The sequence below is a fragment of the Euprymna scolopes genome, chromosome 18, assembly GCF_053919585.1.
Source record: "Euprymna scolopes isolate OS-2025 chromosome 18, ASM5391958v1, whole genome shotgun sequence".
Classification (NCBI taxonomy): Eukaryota; Metazoa; Mollusca; class Cephalopoda; order Sepiida; family Sepiolidae; genus Euprymna; species Euprymna scolopes.
Window position 1 is genome coordinate 20,086,776 of NC_136499.1, and position 20,123 is coordinate 20,106,898.

The window sequence follows — 20,123 nt, forward strand, 5'->3', positions numbered from 1 at the left end:
TCTAATCACTGTTTCGAGATTTGCTTCCGATCCACCTTTATTCAAATATATTTTTTGTTACATCCCTATATATAAGAGGCGCAATTATTCTCCTCTGGACCAAAATGTAGTTGTTTCAAACAACAGATGCCACATACAAATTTCTTATGTCTAGCCTGTTAGCCACTATCTTACGTAACTTTATAAAGAATTTGACACATCCAGGTGTTTTAATAAATTTTTACATTACATCCGAGGAGCTACAGCATCACTATCGCATTAACCTACAGAGGAAATAGTCCTGATTTTTACATAAACAAAACATTTTCACAAGTAAACAACGCCAATTAACGGGTACTGCTAGTTAATTAATAAAATAGTTATCAAATTTATCTAAATTTAATTTGTCTTTAATCAGTGGCCATCTGAAAACTTATGATATAGGTAAATACTGACCATGTATATAATTAGTTCTTTTTCTCAACCAATCCTATCAAGCTCTGTCACATTTGGTGTATCTACTCCATGAACTAATGTAAATATTCATTATAAAATATTTGTATGGAAAATGTGCCTTTAGAGGAATGGAAGGTTAATGATCTGCATTTATTTATTTTTTTCCTAATTTACCAATAATTGTTATGAAATTAAGGAAGTGATGAGAAACCAGCAAGAGGAGTTCAAGAGACTGGTTTTTCCATTGTAGAATACAATTGACTTTTTTCTTTTTCCAATAAGACATTTTTTTGTTTCACCATATGAAAACACTTAATTTTGACTATAACTGAAATTCCACCAGGTAGACTGCTTGGAGTGCATTTCATAGCTTTGATACATGCCAATCTAAAAGGATACAGACTGCTCCTTACCTGTACGTTCTATGAATGCATCTCAATTTTACCATAAAAAAAAAACTTCCGTTGCACTTTACTAAATTGTAATGTTTATAAGTTGTATGTAATTTACAAAATGAGCAACTTTCTTTAATGATTGACAGAAAAATAAATTTCCTCTTTAATATCTTATTTCTTTTTATCTTTATAATTCGCTAGTTTCTCTTGATATTTCTAACTATGAAAAAAAGGTTGTTGTGTAGGTAATAGAATAGATGAAAGTGTATTTTTCTTTTTGTATTCCCTAATCCAGTATCTGGTGTTACCAGATCAGACTGAAGATACTGGTTTTCTGACCTAAAATATAACATTTTTTTTGTAAAATTGAATCATGTTCTGAAAAGTAAAAAATCAATTTTCCTGTACAAAAATAACCAAAGCAATCTCCATCAATAAGTATTTGAAGATATGAAGAACTTGAAACCTTTTTTCCAAAATTACTGAAATCTGCATTTAGTAACCTGAAAAGGGTTGACAATAGGAATGTGCCGATTAATCGATTTTCTAATGCTGGTTTATTAGCCAATTTTGTTGTCATAAATGATATTGATTAAATTATATTCTAAACGGAGACAAGTTACCCTCCCCCCCTTTTTTTTTTGCTTGCCAGTGAAAATTTATCGAAAAGACGTGCATAGTCTACACTATATTATCAAATGACGCGCTGTTAACATGTAGACTTTTACAACTGCACTGAATTTGAGGCAAATAAATGTAAACATGGACAATTTCCTTCCTTTCGCTTCCTATTCAATTAACAATATTTTGTACATGAAATCGCTGTCAAAGAAAATTGTTACTTCATCTTTCAGTTTTCCTGTTGAGGAAATTGAGACGATGTGTAAATCAAAAATAAATCTTTCATCAGTCATGCTCTTGTTTCTCATTTTTGGACTCTTGCTACCATTACATACACATTATCTAAATAAAAATATATTTTATTGATAAATTACTAATTAGATATCAGACATAAGTAATTTAAATACGTAAAAAAATTAAATATTGACAACAACTTTTAACCATTATGGCAACTAGTTTCTGCTGGAAGTATTTTGATCCAAAAATAAAAATACAGCTGCCTGCAAGTTATGTTAAAACATCACATTAAAGGGTAAACAAATGAGTAAACACTTTTGACGACTAATGATGTTAAACCATTTTAGAAAAATTCATCCAGAAGAAGCAAAAGTTGCAACTAAGAAAAAGAAAGCACAATGAATATTCAGGGACACATTCCAGAAACAAGTGGCAATAACTGAGCCGCCAGCAAAACCCCAAACTACTATATAATCAATATTGGCTAAAAGAAAGTTGTGGATATTAATGACCACAGGTCACAAGAGATCCAAGAGAAATAATTGATATTCAACCATATTCTGTAATGTCATTGGATTTAATAGGCTTATTGCAAAACTTTGCCCAAATTACAGTATTCAAAAAAGTATTTTACTGCAAAATAATTTTCAATATATTTACAAAATTTAAAAAAAAAAAAAATGCGATTCTCTCTTGCTGAAATTAGCAGGACTACACTGATTTGCACAGCTACAACATATGCTCCTCTTCTGAGTTTGACAGGTTATTGGTTTCAAATGACTTTGAACAGTGTAGTTGTGCTTAGACTTGTTCCATTCTCTGATGCACACACAGGTGAAGACTAAGTGAAGAATTGCACAAGTTTCTGGATGAGTATAAAATTTTCAATAAAGTTTTCTTAGTCTTCTGGTATTCAGGAGCAAATATGGTTGCTGGTGTCAGGGAATGTGGTTTAGAATAACTATCATACATTGTAACTCAGGCTGTGGAGACAACCATTACATCTAACAGAAATACAGTCTCTCACTTAAATCGTTTTCTATTAGCAAATTAACTAATACAGGATCCGTTTAATTTGGAAAAACAAATTCATCCAAGATGTGACCACATGGTGGAATTCAACATCTAATTTATAAAATTCACTGTCTGTCTGTTTCCATATTTTCAAACTCTATCTCTTCTGAAACTAAGTCATAGTGATATTAGGGGCTTCGAATAATTGGATTTTTTATGAACAGTTATGGGTCTTCAGCCAGTTAAAATAGTTCTTAGGGGTCAAAATTGAAAAATCGTTTTACATTTTGTACATTCATCTTAGTTTATTTTTAATCAGTTCATATGTGTGTCACGTTCGTACAGTGGTAATGTCACCAGCTTTGAATGCTAAAGTTTTGCTTTTAGTTTTGATTCTAGCTGATGGTACCCAAGTACTTTTTTTTTAGTTTTGAAATCATGACTATAATAATACATATGAAATCTGGACAAATTAAAATATCATACTTAAGCATATTTTACGACCGGGAAAAGCCGGGCTAGTATATACTAAAGAGAAATTTAGAACAACGAAATGCTCTTGTAATGTATGCTGTTGATAAGATTCCTACCATAACAACTTACCAACGGAGACTTGTTCAAAAAAATATCCGGTTTATAGGTCCATTTGAAGAAATCATCACTGAAGCAAGTCACAGAACATTAACCATATCAATGATAATTCCTACAAATTTAGCTCTGTCAAAAGCTACCCAATGTAATTCTAGTATTTCTGACTTTAGTGGAATTCTTGTTAGCATTGAACGATTCAGGTTATCAATGAAAACAAGATTTTCATCCTATCTAAATAATAAAAAAAATTGTGTCTACATTCCCAGATCCAGGATTCAAATATTCATTTTAAAAAGATGGCATAGAAAACCTTTAGAATTGGATACTACATCTACTTTCTACTGATGATCAGCAGTAGCACTACCCTGCTGAGGGTCAAGAAGCATGAACATCTGCAAGTTGCATGGAAACTTTAGAACTGACAATAAAGTAACCAGTAAAAATGTCACAAAAGAAGCTTTCATCACTCCTAGACAATACGGAATAAAAGTTATTTCTAATTCAATTTCGGTCTTCATTTTTAGTGAAAAGTGAACATTGTATCATTTATAATAGCAAAATTGCATTGATGGACAATTTTTAAAATATCAAGTGAAACTGAATTAAATTACAGTAAATATGAACATTCAATATAATTCTATGTATAAGGATTATTACGCCTATTTTTTTCTCCTGCCAACACGTGGTTCTCCTCGAATGTCTCAGCCACACGCCGGAAATAAAGTACCAAATGTTATACATACTAATTTCAAAATCACATATCACAAGAACTATTAACAGACAGATCTGGAATATTGCATGCCTAATCAATACATATTGTACAATGCTGTATCCAAATGTCAGCTGTTTACACCATGTACTACTTAAATTTTGTCCTCAGGAAAATGTAATAATTTTATGTAGTGGTTTTCATTTTCTTTATCATGGCGATTTAATTAAGTAAACGTAAATGTCCAACATCAATTTAATTTTAATAAGATAGCTGCGTGTTATCTACGATATAATTCTTTATACAATTGATATTTCTTTGTGATTCTGTTGTATTCTTCGCTTGGTGCTCATCACATTTGTCCATCTGAGGTGGTTCCCTCATCACATAGAGAGAAAAAAAACTTCAGTTGTCCTCCTTCACTGCTTGTGGCACACGTCACTTGTTTTGTATTGTCTATTAATTGTTAGGTGAAAGTACAAATTAGTTAACAAAAAAAAAACACCCTCTCCTCCACATGTTAAGAAATCGGGTTAAAAGTTTTCTGCATAAGTATTATTGTTTTTGTTTATTTTAACATTTATTTTATTGTATTGGTTTTGTTCAAGTTAACGCTGTAATTGTTTACAAATGATTTATTTCTAGTTTGTGCAGATCATTCTGCTTTACATTGAATGTTTAGAAAAAAATCCCTTCTGATTAATGTTTAGCAGTTTTAAAATAAGCAAACGAACTTGGCTGTTTTTCAGAATGACTATTTTTTAACTGGTAAACATTAAAATCAGAAAGGACTTTTTCATGGCAAATATGTGAAGCAGTAGGTGTATCAGAAATTTCGTGAAAATAGTGAATAATTCCACCCCATCTTTCCAAGCTTATAACTCCTCGAAAAATGTAATTCAAGCCCTAATTTTTTTTCAATTAAAGGAGCAAGGACCAAGGTTTCATTAAAAAAAAAAAAAAAAAAAAAAATTTTTTTTTTTTTTTTTTTTTTTTAAGTTTTAAACTTCGGACTTTACAGGTAAATTTCTAAAAAACGTTTTTTTTTTTTTTTTTGTTTTAAATTTGAATATATTATTTATTGACCTTTTCTCTTCAATTTGTGATATATAAGACTTTGGTACATAAATTATTTACTTTTTAATAGACATTTCAAAATGAGAGGCGTGAATTATTCGACCCCCTGTCTTTCCAAGCTTATAACTCCTCGAAAAATGTAATTCAAGCCCTAATTTTTTTTTTCAATTAAAGGAGCAAGGACCAAGTTTTCATTAAAAAAAAAAAAAAAAAAAAAAACAAATAACGTGATTTAAAAAAAAAAAAAGTTTTAAACTTCAAACTTTACAGGTAAAATTCTAAAAAAACACTACATTTTTTTTGTTTTAAATTTGAATATATTATTTATTGACCTTTTCTCTTCAATTTGTGAGTGAATTAATTTACTTTTCGGTGAGTAAATTACTTATTTACTTTTTAATAGAAACTTGAAAATGGGCGGGGGGGGGCGTGAATTTAAAAAAAAAACGTTTGTCTAAAATATTATATTCGGTTTATTGGAAAGAACATAAAATTTCACATTGACCCTGAAAATATCGTAAAAATAGAATCAATAGAAAAATTTTGATAGATTTTTAAAGTTTAAAAATTGAAAAATATTGAGTTCGGAAAATTCATTACTGTTTTTAAAAAAAAAAAAATATTTCTATTACTTTTAAAACAACTTTAATAGTTTATTTTGGAAGTATAATCCATAAAGAAAATAAATAACCCACTTTTAACAGAAATTACGAGATTTTTATATTTTATTTGCAGTTTCGTGTTAGGGGTGTAAAAAATTCCTACAAAAATTCTGATACACCTAGTGAAGCAGAATGATTTACTCAAACTGGAACTTTTTAATAAGAAATTTGTTCGTTTTTTCATACGAGAATTTAGAACACTTTTTTTTTTTTTTTTATTAGACTCCTACTATGAATCATTGTTTGCTTAATTTGGTGCTATTTTCAGTTTTTTTATTAGTTGAATGGTGGAAATGCGCAAGAGCTTTAAATTATAAGGCTACTGCTGGTACCTATTATTACTCCATTTTTCAGTTTTCATGTTGAGGAATTGTACAGTAAATTGTTACTACATGTAAACCAAAAATATAATCTTTATCAGTTATACTCTTGTTCCTCCCTTTGGACTCGTACTACCATTACATGTATATTTTTATTTTTCTGGCTTAGATACTGAATATTTTATTGAGATAAATAACTAATATCAGACATGTAATTAAAATATGTAAAGAACTAAATATTAACAACCTTCAACCATTATAACAAACATTTTCTGCTGGAAGTATTTTTTTTTTTTTTTTTTTGTCAATTCCAAGAATAATAATACGGCTGTCTGCAAGTTATGTTAACACACTATATCAAATCAACAAAGTTTTACAGCTAATATGTCAAACCATCTTAGAAAAGTTTATCCAGAAGTAAATGTTGCAGATAAGAAAAGGAAACACAATGACTGTTCAGGGACATTCCAGGAACAAGTGGTAGCAACTATGAGTCCTCAGCAAAACCCCAAACTACTATAGAATCAATATTGGCCAAGAAAATTTGAGACATTAATGACCACAGTTCACAAAAGATTCATTATCCAATAGGAAAAATAATCGCTGTAACATCTGACATTGGATTTGATAGGCTTATTGCAAAACTTAGCCCAAATTACAGTATTCCATCAAAAAAGTATTTCACTGAAGAAATAATTCCCAGTATATTTACAAGAGTAAAAACAAAAATTCAGTCCTTTCTTGATGAAATTAGCAATATTTCTTTGACTACATTTGGACAACTGCTATAAATAATACCCCCTTTCTGAGTTTGGCGGATTATTGGTTTCAAATGATTTTGAACAGTGCAGAGCTATGCTTAGTTGTTCCATTCCCTGGTGCAAGAATAAGTGAAGAATTGCACAATGTTCTGGAAGAGTATAAAATCTTCAAAGTTTTCTTGATTTTGCGGGATTCAAGAACAAATATGTTTGTTGGTGTCAGGGAATGTGCTTTAGAATCACCATCATGCTTTATACATGCATTGCAACTCTCAACTCCTTATTTTCCCAACAGGTTGTGAAGACAATCATTACATCTAACAGAAATATAGTTTCTCACTTTAATCATTTTTTATTAGCAATTAGCAAATTAACTGAAATACAGGATCCGTTTAATTTGGAAAAAAACAAACTCCAATATTTGACCATGTGGTGGAATTCAACATATATGCTAAAGAGAAATTTACAACAACGAAAAGCTCTTGTAATGTATGCTGTTGATAATAAAATTCCTAGATTAACAACTTACCAATGGGGACTTGTTTAAAAAAAATTGTCCAGTTACTGAATTCATTTGAAGAAATCACCAAAGCAAGCCACAGAATTTCAACCATATCGATAATACCTACAATTTTAGCTTTGAAGTTATTTCTTTCAAGAGTTTAATCTAATTTTGATATTTTTGACTTTAGTGGTATCCTTACTATTGTTGAACAATTCTGTGAGTCAATGGAATAAAGATTTTCATCTTATCTAAATGATAGAAACTTATGTGTGTTTACTTTCCTAGATCCAAGATGAAAATTTCAATTCCAAAAGAATGACATGGAAAATACTAAGACTTGGATTCTACATCTTCTACTTTCTACTGATGATAATGAAGTCGAATCAGCAGGATACACTTCAAGCTCTGTTGAGGGTCAAGAAGGTCAAAGTGAAAGTAAAACTGTATCTCTTTCAAGCCTTTTTGATGAATTAGCTTCAAATAAGCCTACAGTAACAAATCAAAACTTAGAACAAGTAGCGGAGTTAAACCTGGAGATTGCAACTACAACAGAAATACAAGAATCACAATCTAAACTCAAAAGGAGTAAATCCCATATGCTTAAATGCACAAAAGAACTTTATCATTATGTAGCTTTACCGCTACTTGCAAGAGATGATCTATTTCAGTGGTGGAAGACACAGGAAACCTTACTATTGCGGAGTTAACTGGCTTCAAAATATTTTAAGTGCACCATCTTTACCTGTGGAAAGGGTTATAATGTGTATGAACCCACGAGGAACAGATTGTTCTGAGAATGAAGAAACTGTTTTTACATTACAACTTAAAATTATTCAACTTTAAATACTGAGGAGACGGAGAGCAAGGAAGGTAGGCAGCAAGAATAGAAGAGGCAATAGAGCAGCAGAACTTCAGCTTATAGTTATTCACTTGAAGAATTACAATTTGTACTTTGTAGTTGGTTTGTAATTTCTTTTTTCTTATCTAATTGTTTAAAATAATTCATCTAAGAATCGGAAATTGTATTTTAGAAATTTTATTTAATAAAGTCAAAAAGCTATAATAGTGGCCAAACACTTAATAAATGTTAAGTTAAATTAGCTTTGACACATTAACATAGTAACTGCTTGAGTCACTTGTTAGTGATGAAATTTAATAGTAAAGAGACAATCGGCCGATTACCGATTAATCAGCAAAGTGGCCGATTAGGCAAATTACCTGCCGATTAATCGGTATACCCTTAGTTGACATGCCATAAAACAAAACAATGAAACCTTGAAGATATAGTGTGAAACATCCAAACCAATTTGGTAGTTTACATAAATTGAGGTCATTTACCGTTTTCATGGTATATAGATTATTTATATTAGCAATACACATGGCCAATAAAACACTTTAGATAATCAGATTTCAAGGGGTTTCCGCTAAAAGTCATATTTAAGCACTTTAAGTTTTCAAAAATACCAACGTTTTGTTCAGAAATGCATATACTTTCAAATAAATTAGTAAATAATAACATACATTATATATTTTTAGAGTTTTAAGCAAATAAAGTGATAAAAATGTGAACATCCTAAAACGGCGTTTTCGGTAAGATTTTGTAACCCCCCCCCCCCGATTTGTAAACACTCGTACCATATTTCTGTTAAGAATTTTATAACGAAATTTGTAAATTAGCCAAAAGAGATGTCAATTTTTAATCATTTCGAGTGTCAGAAATTCATTTGACCACTCGTTTTTTTTTCTGTTGTGTTAAAAAAGATTTCAAAATGACGTGTATGGAAAATTTTGAAAAATTTTCTTTGGACACTCACTATTAAATAAAACAATTTTTTTACTATGTTTATTCGTTAAAAAGATTATTGGACAGTGTTTTCTCTAGTGGTACGTAGCAATTTAAAAACATATCCGAAAAAATCGTTATGAATTTGAATCAAGACTTCTGTAGTATTAGTAATAGTAGCAGAAGCAATAAGCATGGTGTATTCAGACGTTTTGTTTTTGTTCATTTTTATTCCAGATCGATTTTTTTTTTTTTTAATTGAAAATCTGGTTATAAAAAAAAATTTCTTACATGTTTAGTTAGAGCTCTTTTGTTATCAACCATACAAATATTTTTAAAAAATTGGGTAGTATTAAATTTTAAAATATTTGAACAAGGGAAGATGTGAAATACGATTGTTTTGGTTCACGTGTACGAACGGTACACCATCGGTACACACTTCTAATTTGTCCTTTAAAAATTTTTTTCAGTGAATTATTATCAAATGGAAACTAATCTACCCGATTATTAAAAAATAAAAATAATATTTAAATATTTGTAGGAGATGCTCAGTTAAAAAATAAAAACGGTAGAAAAAGACATGAAATGTAATTAAAAATCAAAAGAACATTAATTCAAATTTTTTACAATTTGTCTTTTTTTACATTTAAATAGGTGGGACAAAAATACTTGATATTTTTCCAAGCATCACGTTTTCTGTTAGAGGAACGTCACTTTTTTAAATAACATTTATTTTTGTCTGTCATAATTCTTGTAAAGTTTCTTAACGGGTATCAAACACCCTTGTAAAAAAACAAAAAAAACTTGCTTAATTCTATGTCTAATGAGTGGCAAGCCTCCTCCTAAAACATTTTGCCTTAACAATAATGCTAAGTACAAGTGGCAGAGCTCCCCACTAAACAAACTTCCTCTGTGAGCTCATGTAAGCGTAAAAAAAAAAAAAAAGCATAAAAAGCTTTTAAAGAAAAGTGCACGATTAATCTCCCATAAAAAATAAATTGGTCAACTGTCCTAAAACGCTAGAATCGTCTTGAAATGGTGAATTTTTACATTTATGTGAAACCAACCCACACTCTAAATTCTGAAATTGTTTTTGTTTTGTTTCTATAGAGTCTTCAGGATGTTCACACATAATTTTCGTTAGTCCTATCATTAACCCAAAGTCAGAGTGGCAACCTCCCTACCTTCTCATAATTGCACAAAGACCCTCTTAAAACCATGCATAATCACCTTTTAGAAAAACAAACAAAAAAAAACACCCAGGATTTATCTATCAGGAAAGGGGGGGGGTAACTGTCCTAAAACACTCGAATGATTCAAAATGGGAAATCATTTTACATTAAATTCTAAAATAATTTTTGTTTATCTTTTATTAAAGTTTTTCAAGTTGTTCACATGCAATTGTCTATAAAAGTAGAATCATATATTTTGAAGAGGTATTAATCTACAATACTACCAAAGAAATATTGCAATATGTTCATTTTTAACCAATCCTAGATTTCGATTTCAGTTTTGGGCACATTAAATGCATTACAATTCAACTTTGAGTTTTCTAACTTGTTTTCTTTTAATGAATACATGGCATTTTTAAGCAAGCACAGCATATTTATGTGCATTTACTGCAGATTATTTGGAAACCATTCATTTCTGGAGATTTTCAGCAGCCTATTCAGATTCCTTGTACAAAAATCCACTAATATGGTAAATTTCATTGCTTAGTCTTGTGTTTTAACAAAGATATAGCATTTTTACTGAAAAAATAGTAAAAAATGTGACAAAATGCATATGGTCTTAAAGAGGGGAAATGTCCAAACACGCAAGGCATAAAAATAGTCATAACTTGATTTTAACTGGATTTGTAAAATTCTTTCTTAGCTTATCAAGCTCTTTCTATATATATATATATATGTCCTCGCGCGAAAGCGCAGGACACAAAATGTTTTAAATAATAATAGAATAACAATAACAAAGTCTTTCGCTAGCGAGGACTACTATTGAGCGTAACCAGTTATACACTCCTTTTGACATTTTCATCTCTTTTTTTCGTTATCTACTGAATATTTTTGATGAAACCTATATGAAATATGTTTATTAAATTGTAAAGATTTTCTATTCTGAAAGAAGTTTTAAAAAAATTAATCTAAAAAAGTTATTTTAAAGTTTTTGTTAAAAAAATTCAGATTTTCTTATTATTCAGACATGTATGACAAAGAGAGAGTTGCAAAAAAGAGTTGTGGAGTGAGGAGAAACTGAAACAGAATATTCAGACCTGTAATAATACGAAGAGGGGGTTGCAAAAATGAGTTGTGGTGTGAGGAGAAATACAATCTGAAATAGAGTAGTTTTTATAAATACATACAAAATCACATTCATCTTTTTTTTAAATCCAAATTAATAAATTAAATAAAATATAATCTTAAAGATAGGATACAAGATAGAAAAGCATTTCATCCAAGGCATGAAAATTGTTAAACAAAATGTTTTTACTATAGGCTTTAAAAATAAAGGTACAAGATTCAATTTGAAATTTATTTATTTTCAAAGTGCACTTTTATACATTTTACAAAGTAAGGTATAAAAATTTAATACCTTACTTTGTAAAATGTATGAAAGTACATAAATTTCAAATTGAATCTTGTACCTTTATTTTTAAAGCCTATAGTAAAAACATTTTGTTTAACAATTTTCATGCCTTGGATGAAATGCTTTTCTAACTTGTATGTATGTATATATATATATATATATATATATATATATATATATATATATATATATATATATTACACACCAATATTGAAATATTTTAAGCCATTTAAATTTTTTCATGTGTATTGCTATTTATATTGAAATGAGTTTTGTCATTATTCCCAAATAACTTTGTATAAAAACATTTGTCATTTTAAGTTAAAAATTAAAAAAAAAATCAATACTTGACACATTAGTAGTGGTTATTACAGTAATAAAAAAAATGGAAATTAAACGGTGATTTGTCTTCATGTAGGTGTGAGTTACTTCCTGTCTGGAAATATCTTTTAGGATAATTTCCCAATTTACTGGCATAAGGTATGTTAGCGTTTATTGAATATCTTTTTGAATCCTTTTAGCAATACTATTCTTATATCATGAAAGTAGCTTCAGACCTCTTCAATGTAGATGCTTGAAAAAGAATTTCTATCTTGCTATTATTTCTAGAGGTAAAATCAACTTCAAACCAAATAAAAAATAATAAATATGCTCTCTATTAGTCTGTTTGGTTCTCGACTCCTGTAGATCTATGGAGTTAGCTAAAAAAAACAAATTCAAAACAATTGCAAAAATTGCCAACTCCTGATTTTCAACTTTTCTGTCTCGCCTCTGCTAATAGCAAGAAAATTGTAAATCCCCCTTTATACTTCATAATTGTGTCGTTACATTTAAAATAAACCTATTTTCAGATTTGTGTAATCTTTTATTTTAATTTTTTTTGTTTTTCTCTTTTTAGGTTTTGTTTGGATACAGGATTCTCTCCCAACATAGGTCTCCATGTGTACAAATAAGGAACTGTACCATTTAGAATTAAAGAATTTAGGCAAAGTATCTTCAAATATCCAAGGTAATCTATTTAATTTTTTTTTATATTGTAACACTGAGCTTTCAAATTTGTATAGATAAGTTATTAGTGTATGTATGTCCCTGGCTTTGAGTGAATTCAAAACTTTACACATCCAATGGATTGGGTGTTATCTGGCCAAGAGGAACAATGTTAGATGTCCCATGAGCCACTTAAAAGACCAGCAAGAGCATTTCCCTACTGCCCAGACCTTTGATAGGAGAAATAGGTTACATCCCTGCTATATTGCTATGGTGACAATATAGCGAGAAGACTAAAATGCTTCTACAATACATTAGCAGAAACTTACAATGAAGTGAGCAACCAACTGAAGATATTGTTATTTGGAAGAAATAGCTACCTTGGTATATAGGTATATAATCAAGTTTATCAGATCTTTTAACTTGTAGGGCATTTTATTCTGGTCTCCAGATAATGTAGAGTAGTATTCAGGAGTGAATACACACCATTTCGGAGCCTACCTCTCCCTGTAGACATGTATATAATAAAGTTGTTTTTTTTTTTTTAAATTTTTATTTAACTTATTTTTATTTTTATTTTACTTATTTTTTTTTCGGCGGGGGGTAATCCATTCTAGTATACAGATAATTTTGAGTTGTCAGGAGAGCATACACACCATTTCGAGGCCTACCTTTCTACATTTTTTTTTTTTTTTTCTGCACCCCCCCCCCCCCAGCCTGTGGCCCATTATTTGAATTGCATTTAACTGAACTGTTCAAAAACTGGACATTCACCCTAGAAATATTAAAACATTCTTTCATATACTTTTTTTTTATACTTATGCAGAAAAGTTATTGTGCTGAAATAACATTTAGAAGCCCATTCTTAACATGGGGAAAATATTCTGTAACTTCTGTACTTTCATCTAGAACTTGAATTTAACTTGAAAATACTATTAAAAAATTGCATGGTATCTTACTTGCATAAGAACCTTTTTTTTTCTTACAGCATTAGTATTTTGAATATAATTCTGTGTATTTTTTTAGCCTTCAGATGTTTTGATTTTCAAACATACTTTCTGGTATATATTTATATATTTCGCCTACTTTATAATAAATGTTTTCAAATAATAGTACTAGGAATAAAAATTTAATATCTTAGGTTATTTTGTTGCAGGTGAAATCTGCATTCTGATAATTTTCAAATTTTAAATATTAGTTAGCTGTTTGAACTTTAACATGAATTTATCCATGGATATGAAAACCAGAAACTTGTCAGAAATACGTTCTTCAATTAATGGGAAAATTTGCCACAAATCATTCAGTTTAAAAAATTTTCAATATACTGGAAATTTCACAATATTCTGTTCAACAACTGGATACACTGAGACAAAGTTTATACTTTTGCACCAATATTCCCTGGCTAAAACCCAATTATAAAGTTTTGCATGGGTTTGAATATCCTATATATTGAGTTTCATGTCTATAGATCAAAAACTGACAAAAGTGGTATAGGCAACATTTTTTAAACAAATATATATACATATACATAAATACTTGTTTATTGTTATATAAACATGCTCACATCCCGCTGCTACAAATAGCCACTTGTTTCAATCAAACAACAGATATCATCAGGCAGCGACTTGACTATTCAAAAGTTCAATGAATAATGGATTTTTATTTTAGGTAGGAACTCTTTAGAAGTTGGAGTTAAAAAACTTAAAACACAGAACTTTTATTAAATAAAAAAGTAAAAAGGGAGAGGCAATTTAAATAAAGTTAAAAGATTACAATGGGGAGAGAGTGATTGAGAAGAGAAAAAAAGGAATAGAGACAGAAATAGAGAAAGAAAATAGAGAGAAAACAAAATAGAGAGAAAAAGAAGAGAGAATATATATATATATATATATATATATATGGAGAAGAAAAGAAAAAAGATATAAATGGTTATTATAAAGAGAATAAGAACTAGAAGGAAAAGGAAAGAATAATGAGATCTAGTTAAATAGAGAAAGAGAGAAAGTAAGAATTTGACAGTATATAGAAAAAGAAAAAGAAAAAGATCTGCGTGTCAACCAATTTATGAACAATTATACAATTCAGTAATGAAACATATTATTACAAATACAAACAGAAGATACAATCCAAGCGTCAGAAATGAACGTGTCAAAAAAGGCAGTGAATGTATTTAGCTAGCATATTTATCCTCTTACATACGTCCACGAGTAAAATCAACGCAATTCAAACATACGTCTACCATTAATTAGGCCCTTTATGCTAAATGATATAAGTTTAAAGTTTTCGCGTTTTTATTAGATAAATATATGAATAAAAGAAGAAAATAATGATAAAACAATATTAAAATTATTATTAATAACAATAAACATAATAGTAATGATAATTATAATAATAATAATAATAAAAACAGAATAAAATTAATATTTATTATCTTTTTAATATAACATATTTAGCCATAAGAGGGGATTAAATAAATTAAATAGGTCCAATAATTATAAATAAAAAACTACTAATATTTATGTATATAAAAAGAATACAATACAAATATGTATATACACACACACACATATATATATCCATATATACACACACATACACACACACATATATATATATATATATATACATATACATGCACATAAGTAAAGGTGTAACTATACTATTAAGTTGGAAGTTTAAGCTATTTAAGTATAGATATAAAGTCATATTAAATCACAAAATAATACATTCAAGACCAGATTACTAATAACACAGATACAAGTACACTTACCTATAAATATATAAATATATTCAGGCAAAAGAAGTAATTAAATCAACGAAATACTCAAAAGTAGCGACGCACAGGTAGATAGTACCCAAATTAAAAATAATAAGATACATATGTATATACCCACAGAGAACCAACCGACATACAAATAAGCATATATATATATATATATATATATATATATATATATATATAATCTTATGTATACACATACATACAAAAAATACACAAATATATGCACACAATCATATACTAATAAACAACAACGCACACACACATATATATACTCACACATAAATATGTATAATTTACATAAATTATATATATAGAAATACATAAGAATACAAATAATTTGGCAAGAGTACAGAAAGATGCATACACACATAGAAACATACAAATGGATTGAATAAACATGGGAGGGTATACCAAATAATATAGAAATGTATAGATCTAAGTACACACGGTCATAAAATAAATACATAGACACATGCATATACACATAGACACACAGGTATATAAGATAGGAGAAGTAAAGAATGAAATCAGGAGAGGAGAAAGTATATTAATAGTATTTTAATAAATTATAGAAATCGGTGACAATTTTTAATTTATTTAAATTTTATATCTAAACTAAATTACTTAAAAGATGGTTTTTATAATGTTTGCAATTAATTGAATTTTCGTGCTTCTTATTTAATAATTTATCTCTTTCTCTAAAAGTAAGTATAAATAATTTCTCATAAAGACATAGGTAGCAAGGCGAGTTTAAAGATGAACAGGTTTTCGCTTTCTTTAAAATTTTCCAATTTACTATTGGGGAGTAACCTTGCTCTACTAGTTCATTGTAATATTTAGACAAGGAAGTTCTATTTTTGTACTCATTATTTTCAAAAGAGCACTTGTGACCGGTAAATCTTTCTTTAAAATTGTTATTTGTCATTCCTATGTAATATTTTTTTTCATTCGGATTTTCCTTAGTAGAAATAGTTGCTTGGTACACTACAGAAGTAATTTGACAATTTCCTTTAAGAGGGCATTTTGATTTAATTCTACAGTTACAACTTTCGGTAGCAATGGGTGTGCTATTTTTGTTTAATATTTTGTTATTATGTTTTTTAATTATTTTTTCAAGGTTTTCATTACAGCTATAACTAAGTTTTATTGTATTTTTATTGAAAATTTTATGTAGTATGTTATTAATAGGGAAGTGCTTTTTAATTAAGTTTAAGAATTTCATTCCTAGATTTGTTTTAAGTTTCAGATTAAAAGGGGGATTGTACCAAAGGATTTTTCTCTTACGGTTTCTATTTGTGTTTGGGTGTGTTGGTTCTATGAACTCAATTTGGGTGTTTTTGTATCCACTATCCTTAAGGGCCCTGTTATAGAAATATTTATGTTTATTAAATGTTTCAAGATTGGAAGAATTGTCACTGATTCTTTTACTAATGGATTTGGGGATATGCCTAATGATAGATTTTGGGTGATTTGATAGGGGGTGTACATAAATTGGGTTTGAGTTTTCCTTCCTATATGGTTGGTAGATGCCTTTCCTTAAATCAAAGTTCACATCAAAAAAATAATAAATGACCTGTTTGACATTTCCATGGGGTCTTTGGATTCGGCTGAAATGACAGACTTAGGTCTATTCATACTATACAACTTAACCAAAGACATCAATGTCATGGATATAGGCTTGTATCGTGATGATGGACTGATGATCATCAAGGAATCCAACGGCCCTAAATGTGAAAGAACCAAAAAGATTATCTTAAATGAATTCCGTAGAATTAAATTAAAAGTGGATATTATATCAGATGTTAAAACTGTAAATGTTTTGGATGTGAACTTTGATTTAAGGAAAGGCAATTTTTAGGCTTAATTCTTAGATTAAATTTTCAAAAAATGTTTCTAATTATTGTCTGAAGTGTTTTTGGCTTAAAAATACCAATAATATTCTGCGTGTATGTGGAGAGATTTATAATCTGAACATTTTAAAGATGTGAAATCGAATAAAAAAAAAAAAAAACTGATTTTTATAAATTTTGCAACTTTTTACATTAAACTTACTCAAACACTTTCTGACATTTTATCTAGTTTTTATGCATCAATTTTTTTTTTTTTAAATAAACATAAGTTATTTTTTGTCCAATTTCTACAGCGTGGGGCTTTTTGTCATCTATTTTTCTTTATTTCTTTGGCCAAACATTAATGTTTTGAAAACTTTTTTACTCCACAAAAAAAGGGTTTGGACATTCTTTTACACAAAATTACTCTTAACAGAATTTAAAGCATTTAAAAAGGAAAAAAATGAAATTCAAATATCAGTTGATACTTTCAGTATAAGAAAAGGTATTGTAGCCCCTCCCACTCCCCTGAAAATGTAACTACATTTTTTTTTTTTTTTTTTTTTTAGGCTATTAGATTTGAATATTCTGAAAAACTAGAAGCAAAAAAAAACAATTTTATAATTATTTGCTCTCGCTTTCTGATTTATAATTTGGCCATGTTTATTTCTGTGATTATCTTTTATCCATATTTTGAAAAGACAGTTTCTCACATGCTCTCATTTTGTATTTTATGATTACTGTTTTTTAACCTGGTTTTAAGTAAATCAGTTTTTTCCGACCTACAAACCCTATTTCAGTGTAAATTACTTCAGACCAATCATTATATTGCAGGTTATGTTTAAGTGCATACATGAATGATATTCACATTGTCACACTTCAATCTTATACAGAAAGTATTATCCATTTAAACTATTTACGGTGTCATACATTAATACCAAAAATGCAAAACCTTCACTCTTTTGTAAAAGCAAAATTATAAAATTTTTTTTTTTTTTTTTTTTTTTTTTTTTTTGTAGCAAAAACTGATTTTTGCTGAATCAGTCAAGCTTTGTTTTTTTTTTTTTTTTTTTTATTTGGCTCAATTTAGAGAATGGGGGGGGCAGATTTTTTTTTTTTTTTGTTATTGGCCACTTATGTCCTTGTATTGACAGAGTACATTATTATTGTGGAGTCTGCATTCACACTTGAAATAATCTCAAACATCCAGACAAATTGTAACCTTACTCAATCTTTTCAAAAAGTGTATCTTTCTAACATAGATAGATTTGCAACCTCAAATCATTAAAAATTGAATGATACTTTTTTCACACGTTTGGTATCATACCTTTTGTATGACAATCACAAAAAAAAAGTCTTAATTCATCGCTGAAAATGACCAGGCCAATTTTCATCTCTAGCTAATATAGAACTGTTTTTGTTTAATATTAGTAGATCAGACATCAATATTCGGTTGTCATATCTCAGCTGATAAAGTCGAAATCAAAAAACAGCTACTATTCCACCTTTTATTTCCAGCTCTTGAAATTTCTCTAATTATCAATTTGATTGGAAATAAAGATTCTATTCAGCTGATGTTTGTCTCTGGCTGTTTAGTTTGAAATCGGATTTGTAATGTTAAACAAGTATTGAGATACTGAGAACATTCCACCTGAACAGCTATCCCTATTTTAAGTCTTGCCAGTTTCTCACACCTGAATGTTTATGAATTTTTGAGATGAGCATTGATAATTTGTATTATTTTGACCACTGTTCTCATCTTGAATGTTATTATTGTGTAATGTAATCTGATCTTATTGAATTCAACAGAAAGATTCCTCAAGTCCAACAAGATACTCCTAAAAGTCAGATTACATTGGTTGTGAAAAAAACCAAAAAACAAAGTAAGAACAGTAGTCTGAACTTGATTTTTTTTTTTTAATTAGACTGTTTTATCAAAAAATAGCAAAAGTTTAATTTCAGTTTTTCCATGAGCATTGCTAAAAAAATTCAGTTCAATGCTTGCATCAGAACCAATTGAATACATCTTTTATGTGATTGTCTCTTCAACAAATCTATCGGTGCTTCTAAAGCTGCTTATATTCTATGCAGTTATGGGAAACTTTGGATAAGATAACCAATGAGTACATTGAAGAAAATGACTTCAATATTCATTCTTTAATAAAGATAGAAGAAATGATAATTATTTTTTTTCCTAGAAAGAGGATATGTTTAAGAAAAAGCCCCATACCCTTATAACTAATAATGTGTAGTAAACTAGATTTCTTTTTTTCTTTTTCAGAATTCCAATTTTATTTTGTAGCAAAGGCTTTTTTTTTTTCATTGTGTGATTAGATGAAAAATGTTTTCTGGTTTAAAGTTATCGAAGCATATTATTTTGACTTTCATAAATTGAGGAGTGTATGAAATATACCACGCAATTATAAGAATATTTACATTCATATAGCAGCATTTTCAAGTAAACAATCCTTTATATAATCAATTCTATCTTTTAATCTTTTTTTTTTTTTTTTTTTTTTTTTAATAATGATTAATAAACATTTAACTTTTATTTATATAACCAACACCAGATAATAAAAATAGCCTCCACTTTTCTATTCTCATTTTTCTCTTATTTCCCTTTCGTTAAACTGAATTTACTGTAAAGTTAAAGAAGGAAAGGATTGATAGGGACTAGATTTTTTTCTTTTTTTTTTATCAGAGTAAGGTAAAAATCACTTTGATTTTAATGAGGATTTATTTTTAATTTGCATTTTTACATGGAAATAAGTGGAGAAAAAAATTTATTGAATAAGGATGCATAGTGGTAAAAAGGACAAGAACAATATATGA

At 28.7% G+C, this 20,123-nt stretch overlaps 1 protein-coding gene across 14 annotated transcripts in view; it reads left to right on the forward strand.

Annotated features, from left to right (window-relative positions):
• LOC145297516 (ubiquitin carboxyl-terminal hydrolase 9X-like) overlaps positions 1–20,123 on the forward strand; it is a 292,030-nt gene that overhangs the window by 40,858 nt on the left and 231,049 nt on the right. For 12 of the 14 annotated variants that reach the window (XR_013870257.1, XR_013870258.1, XR_013870256.1 and 9 more), the window contains exon 2: positions 12,592–12,702. The exons of the other annotated variants lie outside the window; for them this stretch is intronic. The gene's annotated coding sequence lies outside the window, so the exon portion shown is untranslated. The remainder of the gene's footprint in view (positions 1–12,591; positions 12,703–20,123) is intronic. 14 annotated transcript variants of the gene reach the window in all.